The sequence below is a fragment of the Equus quagga genome, chromosome 2 (assembly GCF_021613505.1).
Source record: "Equus quagga isolate Etosha38 chromosome 2, UCLA_HA_Equagga_1.0, whole genome shotgun sequence".
Taxonomy (NCBI): Eukaryota; Metazoa; Chordata; class Mammalia; order Perissodactyla; family Equidae; genus Equus; species Equus quagga.
Genome location: NC_060268.1, coordinates 137,835,962 through 137,848,054, shown reverse-complemented (window position 1 = coordinate 137,848,054; position 12,093 = coordinate 137,835,962).

Here is a 12,093-nt window from a genome sequence, read left to right as displayed (position 1 = left end):
GGAGGAAAGCTGTTCAGCATCAGTTTTGTTCTGTAACTTTTTGGGAGGCCCTCAGAAGCAAAGAAATCCACTTCACTTTCCAATATGAATGCCTAAAACTTTGGGATGTTCAAAAAGATAACTCTAACTGTAGAGAGTACTTTGTAAGGAAATCTGCTCTTTTAGGAAGAAATATGCTTTGTTAGGGAAAAAAAACAGTTGCTGTAGACTGCCCCAGTCCTGTCTTTGGTTCTAGCACCTCTGGGCTAATTATAGAAAAATCGGGCAGTGATTAAACACACCCATATAATTGCTCCTTACTCATCCACTGAATCCCACGAACAGACCACCATGTTAAACTGACCTGTCAGCCAATTAAGGAAACTTTTTTCTTTTTCTTTTAATTCTAAGGAAAAGAGAAAACTCTCATTTATTACAGGTAGTACCAAAGTAACGAAGCAAAAGGACTTATGAGCTATTGACTCATATAGCAGCAAAAACACAGGGAAATTACTTCAACAGAATAAAAGCCTTCAAACATTTTATGGAAAAGTCTAAATAGCAGGCATTGGAGACAATGTGAAGTTGCAAAATTTGTCTCAAACCTGCTATCCCATTAAGTATAACCTTGTTTAGTCCTTCCAAATACCAGTTCTCTTCATGATATTACCAGTAACCTGGAGACCACCACGGAGACCACCACGGAGTTCCCAGACTCCCAGGTCTTGTTTTGTTTTGTTTTATTTGCACCCATTTCACTTCCCCAGGGAACTCCTTCCTATTCTGAGAAATACTGTACAGCCAATGTTGTTTTATCCTCCTTTAGGAAATGCTAAACTGGAGAAAAAGAAGACTTAACAGTGGGTTTGGGGATCACGACTGTCTTCAAATACTCAACGACTTCCGGGTGCTGTAGGGCACAGAAATAGACTGATGAGACAAAGTTACAGGGAAGCAATTTTGACTCCAAATAAGAAGGCACTCTGATTCTTGGATTATTTCTCTGTAAGCACTTTGCTGGGTGTATTGCCTGTGTTCTTTCATTTAATGTTCCAATCACTTCATGAGGAATATTGTTATACTTTCCTGCTAAATGAAAAAGTTGTGACTCAAAAATGGCAGTTTACATGTCCAAGGCAACACAATGAGTGTCGAGGCTGGGACACAAATACACGTCTGATACCTAAGTCCAAAGTTTACTTCACTGCTCCCAGCTACTTCCTTCCGGACTGCTTTCTGTTCTGTGAAATACCTCCACTGATGATGCTGTGATTGTTTCGCTGAAATCTAGAGGAAATAGCAAAGCCCTTTGGATTGATTCACTAGATAATATAATTCCTTCTCCAACTAATTGTCTTAATCATCTCCAAAGGATACATATCTTGATAGTAATACTTAGGATTTGGAAGGAAGAAAGATCTTCCTTAAATTTTTCCATTACATGTAGGGATTAGGTCCTTTGGTAAAGACGAATTAATGCAGAGACGATTTGAAGTCACTCTTTGCCTCCATGGTAAATAGTGTATCTCTTTCACTTAAGATTATACAAGAATTTTACAAAAAGCTTCAGTCAGCAGGATAATTGCCCAGTCTCATGTGCTGCATAAAATGAATTGCTGCTTGCTTCTAATATGTTCCTTATTTAAATAGACAGCTTACCAAGGTAATACTTTTCCTTTTCACATTTTTTAGCGTACAATAGCTAGAGTTCATTTCTTTGCTCAGTTCAATTCAGGATGTGGCAATCTAATCCTAGGAACTTCTCTAATTGCCTTCAACGGCATCCAAAACTTCTATAGCAATGTTCGTTCAAGTTAAAACAAACCAAAAGAACTCCATATTCAAAGCAACTCTTCTTCTATAGTGCTGTACTTTTCCATAAATAACTGTCATAATAAAATAATTTTGTCATTTAACATTTTTTGAGAAATATTTATATATTTGTATAAAATTTATATAAATGTATATATTTGTATAGACATTAAAAGGAATATAGGAGGCCGGCCCTGTGGCCAAGTGGTTAAGTTTGCACGCTCTGCTTTGGCAGCCCAGGGTTTCACCGTTTCGGATCCTGGGCACGGACATGGCACGGCTCATCAATTCATGTTGAGGTGGTGTCCCAAATAGCACAACCAGAGGCACTCTCAACTAGAATATGCAACTGTAACCTGGGGGGCTTTGGGGAGAAGAAGAAGAAGAAAAAAAGAAGGAATATAGGACCAATTATTTAGAAATTATGGTTATGCTTAAAATACCTTGATTAAAAGTAAATAACTAAGCCCAACTGCTCGACCATATCAACCTTTGTGGTTGATTAAAGAGACCAAATGGAATTGGTTGGCTCCTTGTGAAAGGACAGCTTGCTGAGTCCAAACACTGGAGTTTGCTATATACCATCCTCAGCTCTAAACTCTACAGAGAGTTCAGTGTTATAGGCTAACAATTCACTCAATTTTGAGAGGGTTTATCCGCACATCCTACATTGCAATTCCAATTAAAACATCATGGATGTCGCTATCCAAGCATATTGACTAAATCATCTGGCAATCTGTAAAGCTTTAATCTTAATTTGGGGGAAAAAACAAACTAGAAATGAACTAATCTAACAACTGAAACTACATAATCAGAATGTGTATCTATAAATTGCTCTTAAAACTCAAGTTTTCTGGACAATCAAAACAATGTGTATAAATGGTACTCTTATAATAATGAATTCTTATTTGAGTATGTCTTTGTACTAATTAATTCTTAATTTGAGTATTTGTCTGTTTTAGTAAAGGAGGATATCAAGCCACCAGGGCATTTCTAGACACAAGTGTATTGTATATGCCACATAAATTGACCATGAATTCCAAATTCACTGTGTGGTAGGAAAAACTAGGGTACCTCATTTGTGCACATAAATACATAACATCCATACATAGAAGTTTCAAATCTAGGAAATTGTCTTATATAAGTGAAAATGAAGTTTACTTTAAACTTTCAAAGATCAAGTACGAAAAGAAAAAGATCAAGCAGGTTATAAATAATCCCAATAGTTAAAAAAGAAACTTGATAATTTTGTCAATAACAGAGAAAAAAAACTGCACTTACCCAACAATCTACACAAAGATTATCAAGAATCTTCATAGGAAAGTAACTATTCTTCTAAAACTATAAAAGCTACTATAATGTCTTGCATTTAGGGGCAGTATATGCTATTATCTGAATCTGAATGCATAGCAAATATTAAGGCAACTAAAGTTATATCTACAATGAGAGTATATCTACTCATCCAAAAATCCCCTAGGAGAATGATTTATAAAACTTAAATTCACATTGAAGTCTAAATTAAAATAAGTATGGTGTTTGGACAGATCTGATCCATGCCTTTTTACTTCCAATAATTTCAACTTTAGAAGAGTCTAACTAATAAAAGAACAAATCAATAGTAACATCTCTGATTAACGGAAAACTCTAGGGATAAATGGAATGAGAACGTGTTCTCATCTAAATACAAAAAAGAAGTGAATGACCAGGATTTTCAGACAGAAAATAAAGCCATAAGATGATGGCAATATTAAAAAATTTGCACAGAAATTAACTCATAATATTTCTGGATCTTTTATGTTTCTTACACATACATGCATCCATTCAAAAACTACTTAACGAAAATTATGCTTATTCCTAAGAATCCAATAGTGAGCAATAGAGACATAGTCCTTGCCCTTACTGAGTTTATAAGCATCTCTATAACAGTGCCCCTTCTACTTGTTCTTAACTGATAAAACAATGCAATAATTTTGTATTTATAAAAGTGACTGAGGGATATTTCTATAACTGTGTTTGTATGTACATGTGGTGGTAACATGGGTTTTAATGAAGACTAATACATTAATTTACTGGTAAGAACTCTGGAATATCTATGGTTATTATTGAGAATAAAAATCATTTGTAAGTCCAAGAAATGAAGTGAGAGTAGACTAGCACATGAGCATGAATGTGGAATATTTCTGCCAAATCTCTTGGAATTCTTTCTTTTTGTGTGTGTGTGTGAGTAAGGTACACCCTGAGCTAACAACTGTTGCCAATCCTCCTTGTTTTGTTTGAGGAAGATTTGCCCTGAGTTAACATCTATGCCAGTCTTCCTCTATATTGTATGTGGGTCACCGCCACAGCATGGCAGCCAACAAATGGTGTAGGTCTGCACCCAGGAACCAAACCCAGGCCGCCAAAGCAGAGCACACTGAACTTAACCACTAGGCCATGGGGCCAGTCCCCAAGAGAATTTGGAATTCTTAACTGTAACTCAGATAGAAGGCAAAAATGGACTTTTAATAAAATACCTTAAAGGAAACATTTGAAGAATACAGACCAAGGACAGCTTTATAAGTACATGCTCATATAAAGTACAAAAATAATAATATGAAGGAGAATATATGTGGTTTTCAGGGGATGAGGCAGTTGGTGGGCTCTGCTCAGTTACTTATAACTGGGAACAAGAACAAAGAAGAGATTACTAGTAGAAATAGACTTCCATTATGAGGCAGAAAAAAACAAATCCAAGAAAATAAGAGCCCAGGTTTTATTAGTCAGAGTTCTCCAGCAAAACAGACCAGTAGGATATATGTACATAAGCTTTACATAAAGAGATGTATTTCAAGGAATTGGCTCATATGGTTGTGAGAGCTGACAAGTGCGAAATTTGTAGGACCTGATAGTAGGGTCATGCAAGAGCTGATGTTACAGTCTTGACACAGAATTTCTTCTTATTCTGGGAAACCTCAGTTTTTGCTCGTTAAGGCTTTCAATTGATTAGATGACACACATTTATGTTTATCAAGGGTAATCTCCTTTACTTTAAAGTTAACCATCGTAGATGTTAATCACGTCTACAAAACACCTTCACAGCAACACCTAGGTTAGGGTTTGATTAGATAACTGGGTTATTTAATCATACCATTTATATTTATTGAGCTTCTACTATGCTCCAGGATCTCTAGTAACGATATAATATACATTGTATTCTTTATTTCCACAATAGCACTGTGAATTAAATACTCATTATCCCACCTTTATAAATCAGCAGCCTAAGGTTCGAAAGGATTGACAATTTGTTCCACTTGTGAGTGAACACAGAATTGTCCAGCTCTAAACCTGTGACTATAAGCACAGTTCCAAAGATTTGGCCATGAAGAATGACAACGATCAGTGTCCTTCTCCCACATTTATCTCCAGCCATGGGCTCTTTACTGAGCATGCTCACCACTCTCACATACAGAAGCTTTATAGGAATTTTCAAAAGGTACCAACTGTAGATAAATCAATTAGGAAAAGATACCCTTCCTGGGAGAGACACAGCCCCCTCACCAGAGTGAATGGCTCAGCACTACAAGCACAGGTTGGATTACAGTTCTTACTGCCCTCTCAATAGTGATTTATTATTCAGGGCACAATCTGGTCTCAGATATGTGTATTTATCTTTTTCCTAAACACCTCTATTCAAGTGTCCCACAGGCACTCTAAATTCACTATGCCTCATGCTAAAAATCACACTTTTCTTCTTTATATTTGCTCATTTCCATAAATTCATTCTCTGCATGGATAAGGAGACTCAGATATCTAAATCAAGGCTTTATCTTTCTTTCATCTCTACTTCTGATCACCTTCATCAAACCAGTAAACAAATCTAAAAGATTATACATCTTTAATGAAAATCATTGCCATTAGGATTCTCTCATTCTCACTACCTAATCATGTCTTCATCATTTCTTGCCTCAATTTCTCCAATAGCTGTCTAAGTAATTATCCTATCTCCAATCTTAGACCTAGAATTTAGATCTCATCTTTTTCCCAGGGTAGACTTTCTAAATAACAGATGAGATACTTTCAACATAAACTTTCAATTCTTAACTATAAAATATTTAGGAATAAATTTAATAAGGGACATGTAAGACTTGTACACTGAAGAATACCAAACACGGTTAAAAGAAATTAAAGACCTAAATAAATGGAAAGACACCCATGTTCATGGATTGGAAGATTTAATATTGTTAAGATGGTAATACTTCCCAAATTTATCTATAGATTCAACATAATCCCTACCAAAATTCCAATTGCATATTTTTTAAAAATGGGCAAGCTGACCCTAATTTGTACATGGAAATGCAAAGGACCCTGAATAACCAAAGCAAACTTGAAAAAGAAGAACAAAGCTGGAGGACTCATACTTCCCAATTTCAAACTTTCTACAAAGCTATAGCAATTAAAACAGCGTGGTACTGGCATAAGAATAGATACATCTGAAATCCTTGGGCTCATCCTCTTACACCAGTCAGGAAACTGCCTCACCTAGGCGGTTGCCATGCAACACAATTCTGATTCTCCTCATGACCCACCCCCACCACTTCTTTTTGCTTCTAGACCTATCATTAGACTCAAGTCATTGCAGGTTCCTAAAGGTGAGGCATAAAGTGTGACCCATGAAGAGGTATGTTAATTCTAAAAGAATTACTTGAGTTTTCTAATTTATACAATCAGGAATCTGGGGAACATGTGCTGGAAGGGATATGAAGGGTGTGGGATAATCGTGGAAATAACGTGAAGGTGGATCAGGCTGAATCTATTGACACGGGGTCACAAAGCAGAAATTCTGCATTTAATATTGCAGCTTGGGAGTAGAAAGTGTTCGAAACAGTTTGGTTGGTTGGTTGGCTGAAACATGGATCAAAAGATGGCACACTGTGAGTGGAAATGCCCACTGTCCCTTGATTTAATGTAGAGGAAGGGATTCAAAGGCTGAGGGAATTTGGAACATTAGAGTGGACTTATTTAAGACCTACTCACCCATACTAGGAGAATCCAGAAAACATACCTTTCACCAATACTTTGAGAAAAAAGTTTGTGACGGGAGCTCCAGCATCCTTGATGGGCATTGTGATTACTCTTCTCTGTAGGCCAGACTTTACAGTGGAAATGCAGTCACTCAACTGGAAAGTCCAAAAGCAGTGGGAGTAATTGGATCCCAGGATGACAGGGGCCAAGTAGCTGCACTCAACTGCCAAAGGCAAGGTATGCATAGTTACCTTAATGGACAGCAGAGTCAAAGCAGTAATCAAAATAGTCTAGTTATGTAGACCTACGGTGTTGGCTAATCAATTATGGTGCTCCTAGAAGTGAAATAAATAGGAAATCTACTAAATTCTTACTTGATCTGTATAAGCAGAAAAGTTCGAGGTCAAGTGAACATAAGTCTAACTTGAATCATAAAAATAGAGAGTCACAGCCCTTCAATCAACTCCCAGACTTGAGCCAGTTACAGGACATCAAGGGGAAGAATAAACATCACTCAATGATTTACTTCTTCTGGGGAAGGGGTTAGTGTGTTTTTGATTGTATGTAAGATAAGTGTATCACATTGAGAGGAATTAAGACCTTCTTATTGTCTTTATATGGAGATTAAGTCTGGTTTAAATAGATGCATATGGGTGCCAAGTTGACAAGGGATGGACATGTGATGGTTAATTTTATGTATCAACTTGACTACACCATGTTTATACATGACTTGACTACACCCAGATTTATACATTATTCCTGGGTTTGTCTGTGCGGATTTCCTGGATGAGATTAGCATTTGAATTGGACTCAGTGAAGTAGATTGCCTTCTCCAGTGTGAGTAGGTATCTTCCAGTCCACTTTGGGTCTGAATAGAATAAAAAGTGAGGAAGGGGGCCAGTCCAGTGGCATAGCAGTTAAGTGCACACGTTACGCTTCGGCGGCCTTGGGTTTGCCGGTTCGGATCCCGGGTGTGGACATGGCACTCCTTGGCACACCATGCTGTGGTAGGCATCCCACATATGAAAGTAGAGGAAGATGGGCACGAATGTTAGCTCAGAGGCAGTCTTCCTCAGCAAAAACAGGAGGATTGGCAGTAATTAGCTCAGGGCTAATCTTCCTCAAACAAAAAAAAAAGTGAGAAAGGGATGATTCCTTCCCTGCCCGCTTGCCTGCTTGAGCTTGGACATTGGCCTTCTCCTGTCTTTGGCCTGAGATTGACACCATCAGCTCTTCTGGTTCTCAGGTCTTCTAATTCAAGCTAGAATTATACTGCCTCTATATAGATCTAGAGCGATAGAGATACAGATATAGACAGATAGGTAGATCCTATTGGTTCCGTTTCTCTGGAGAACCCCGACTAATACATAGATCAATGGAATAGAACTAAGAGTTCAGAAATAAGGCCCATATATCTATAGTCAACTGATTTTGAGAAGGATGCCAAGACTATTCAATGAAGGAAACAATGGTCTTTTCAGTAAACGGTGCTGTGACAATCAGATAGCCATGTACAGGAAAAATGAATTTGGATCCCTACTTCACATCATATACAAATATTAACTTAAAATGGGCTTTAAAACAAACTAAATGTAAGAGCTAAATCTGAAAACTCTTAGAAAAAAGCATAGATGTAAATCTTTGTGAATTTAGATTAGGCAATGGTTTCTTAGCTGTGACATCAAAGCACAAGCAACAAAAGAAAAAATAGGTAAATTGCACTCATCATAATTAACTTTTGTGTGTCAAAAGATACGATTGAGAGAGTGAAAATACAATCCACAAAATGAGAGAAAATATTTGAAAATCATATATCTGATAAGGGTCTACTATAAAAAATATACAAAGAACATTTACAACTCAACAATAAAGAGACAAATAACCCAGTTAAAAAATGGGCAAAGGATTGGAATAGACAGTTCTCCAAAGAATAATAAGTTAATAAGTACACGAAAAGATGTTCAGCCTCATTATTCATTAGGGAAATGCAAATTAAAACCACAGTGAGATATCAGTTCATACCCATAGCACCCTCCCAAGACCTACTGACTCTTCACATCTCAATTTCATGAGCCAGGATGGTGTCTTTGTTCACTGGCTTAACTCGATTCTCCTCCTTATTCCTTTTGCACTGTCAGTTATAGCTCTTATTCCTCTGACCTGCAAACCTTGATTTACTTGAGTGTTGATACTAAACCCTTAGTTCTTTGATGGCACTTAGAACCAAACAAGGCGCCTGACACATAGAGGCCCCTTACCAAATTTTTGAAGACTCAAGAAAAGAAAGGTGAAAAGAGTCAAGAGCTCACCTGAGCTTGAGAGTATTGAGTTGCCAGATATTGGAGCAACCTATAAGATAGCGAGCCAAAATGAAAGAAACAGTCAAGTCTTTAATCATTGACTGTAGTAGTATAAGCTAGAGGCTAAGCCAGAGAAAGTGCTCTCTCTCTTCACTGTTCCATTTTCCCCCGTGGAATGGAGTACTGATAAAGGACTGTGAGGGAGCTCTGAAAAAAGACTCCTGCAGTTTTATGAACCAGGGGACAGAGACTGGGGTGGGGGATTGCTGATGTGGAAGTGCTAACGGAAAAAATCTGAATACTGAATCTGAGTGGAAGAAAATTGTCAAGGTTCTCCTCCTTCCCCCATAAGGACATCTTGGCAGAGGAACCTAAGGAAAGCATCTGCTAAAGGTCCCAATTAAAGAGACTTCCAAAGGCAAGTGCCTAGCCAGGAGCTGGACTCCTCAAAAAGAAAGGGAGAGGGAGCTTTCACAGTTATACTCATTAGGGAAACACAAATCAAAACCACAATGAGATACTTCATACCTCCTAGGATGAGTATAACTAAACTAACAAAAACAATACAAAGTGCTTTAACTTAAGAAAATAAATGCTCTGGGAGAGAGTCCAAGAAAAAATATTATTAGGATTTTGAGGAAGGAAATATAGTGAGGTTAGAAAAACTTTCATGAATGTACTTTTGAAAAGTTGGCTGGATTTTTTTTTCTTCTTCTTCTTTTTCTTTTTTTTTTTTTTTGTTTGGTGAGGATCATTAACCCTGAGCTAACATCTGTTGCCAATCTTCCTCTTTTTGCTTGAGGAAGACTGTCACTGAGCTAACATCTGTGCCAGCCTTCCTCTATTTTAATGTGGGATGCCGCCAAAGCATGGCTTGATGAGTGGTGTGTAGGTCCTCGCCTGGAACCTGAACCCACCAACCTCGTGCTGCAAAAACAGAGTGCGAAAACTTAACCACTACACCACCAGGCCAGTCCCAAAATTGACTGGACTTTTGCTAGTGGGTAGAGACAACTCAGGAAGTGGAAACAGAATAAGCAAAGTCATCAAGGCAAGAGAGTGTCCAGGAAAGAGAAAAGTGAAATTCTAATGTACCTGGAGTATACATAGGGAAGTCTCAGAAGATTACGATGGAAAATAAGTAGTTTGTGATCATGGTACAAAATACCTTCAGTGTGCACTTAGAAAGCTATAATCAATTCTGAAAACAATAGAGAGCCATTCAAAATTTTGATTACTTTGAGACACGATTAAAGTTTGCTTTAAGAAGATCATTTAAAGATTTCTTTCATCATCAGAAAAAATAATTTACCAATATATTCAACTTCTTAATTTTATTTTAAAAGTTGAGACTATTTCAAATGGTTAATAGAACAAAAATATAGGAAGAATTGTATGTTCATCTATTCTAATATAACATAGGCAACTTGGAAGATGAAATTTTCTGGCTTAGCTTTGTGGCTCGAAAACCTCTAGCACTGTGCCTTGTGCAGAGAAGATAATCAACAAATGTTTCCCGTTTAAACACACTCCTGAAGTTGCTATTCACCACAACGCTGATATTCAATAAAGACGCTTATCTCAGAAATGAAACTAAATCTATTTCACACCGTTTTTCCCCTTTTTTTATAAGTTTCTCAAATCACTTCAAAAGTTTTCAGGCTTATGGTCAATCAATATAAAGAATACTACTCACTGATAGTATATAAAAAACATCGTTTGTGAAAAAGGTCTTCTTGTTTCATATTCTACATAAAGGACATTCAACGATTTTTAGAAGATTTGTGTTGTTATGATATTAAACTATTCCGTGAGTTTTCTGTTCAAAGTAGTAGTTTATATTTTGTTTGAAAAATAGTTCCTATATCCTAACATTCTGTTATCCCTGTAGGCAATCATTGTACTTACTCTACTTAAGTGTAATTGTTAGTGCTGACTGTTAGCAGGTTGTAAAGATGAAAAGTTGTTGCTTCAAAGCTATGCAAGAAAATTCGGTAGTTCTGTTTTATGGTTTACATAGTTTTCATCGTATCTTCAAACCTCCTGCGTGACTGGCTGTATTGGACACCGCATGAGACTAGACTAGGAAAAACCAACAGAGTCAATAAATGACAAAGTCAAATTTGATTCACATATGCATCTAGATGAAACCTGCTTCCGATATTTCTAAATCGTTCTATGCTGGCAGATAGTGCACTCCTGGCTTAAGTATTATTTTATTATCTTGCTCCAGTGATCTGATCACAATTATCGACCAATCAAATAAAAAACCAGGGCAACAAAATCACTGAGTAGCCCTTATGTGCAACGAACTGCTCTGGGCGAAGGACACAGGGCAGACTTTCAGAGATGTCAAAAAGAGAGCCCTGCTTTGCAGAAGTTTACAAGTCTTTGCAAATGAATAACCACAGTCTTGCCCCAAGATTAAAAAAAAAAGCAAATTCCTATCTCTGTGGTGGGTCCTCAGTCATCTAATCACTCTTCTTTTTGATTAGAGCATGGAAAGGTGGGAGTTCACTTCAGTTTTAGGAGATATAATTCATTTAAAAGAAGAGAGAGAGAGAGAAAGAGAAAAGAGAGAGATAGGGAACTAGTGAACTTTGAGTCTTGGTGTCTATTTATCCTCAGTGTCTCCAGCAGTATATTAGTGGGTTGACAAACAGATATTTGGCTCCCAATGCATTAGACATCAAGTAGGACCTTACACAACCTATTATTTGCTGAAGAAGGAAACACAAATTAAATATGTGATGTTGTCCTTGCCCTCAATTTGCAAGGACAATTTTCTTTGAGTAACTCATCTCTTGCTCGAAGTAGGATGGTCCTTAGTGTCTAACACTTTCATTTAATGGATGAGAAAACGTAGCTCTCTGTGGTGATGGCGAGTAAAGAAGAATGCTGGAGGAGCTAACTGCCAAAGACCAGTAGGTTAAACACTCAGCCTCAAGCCTAGAGTCCAGGTCTCCTAACTCCTTGTTACGGGTTCATCTACTGTATATAT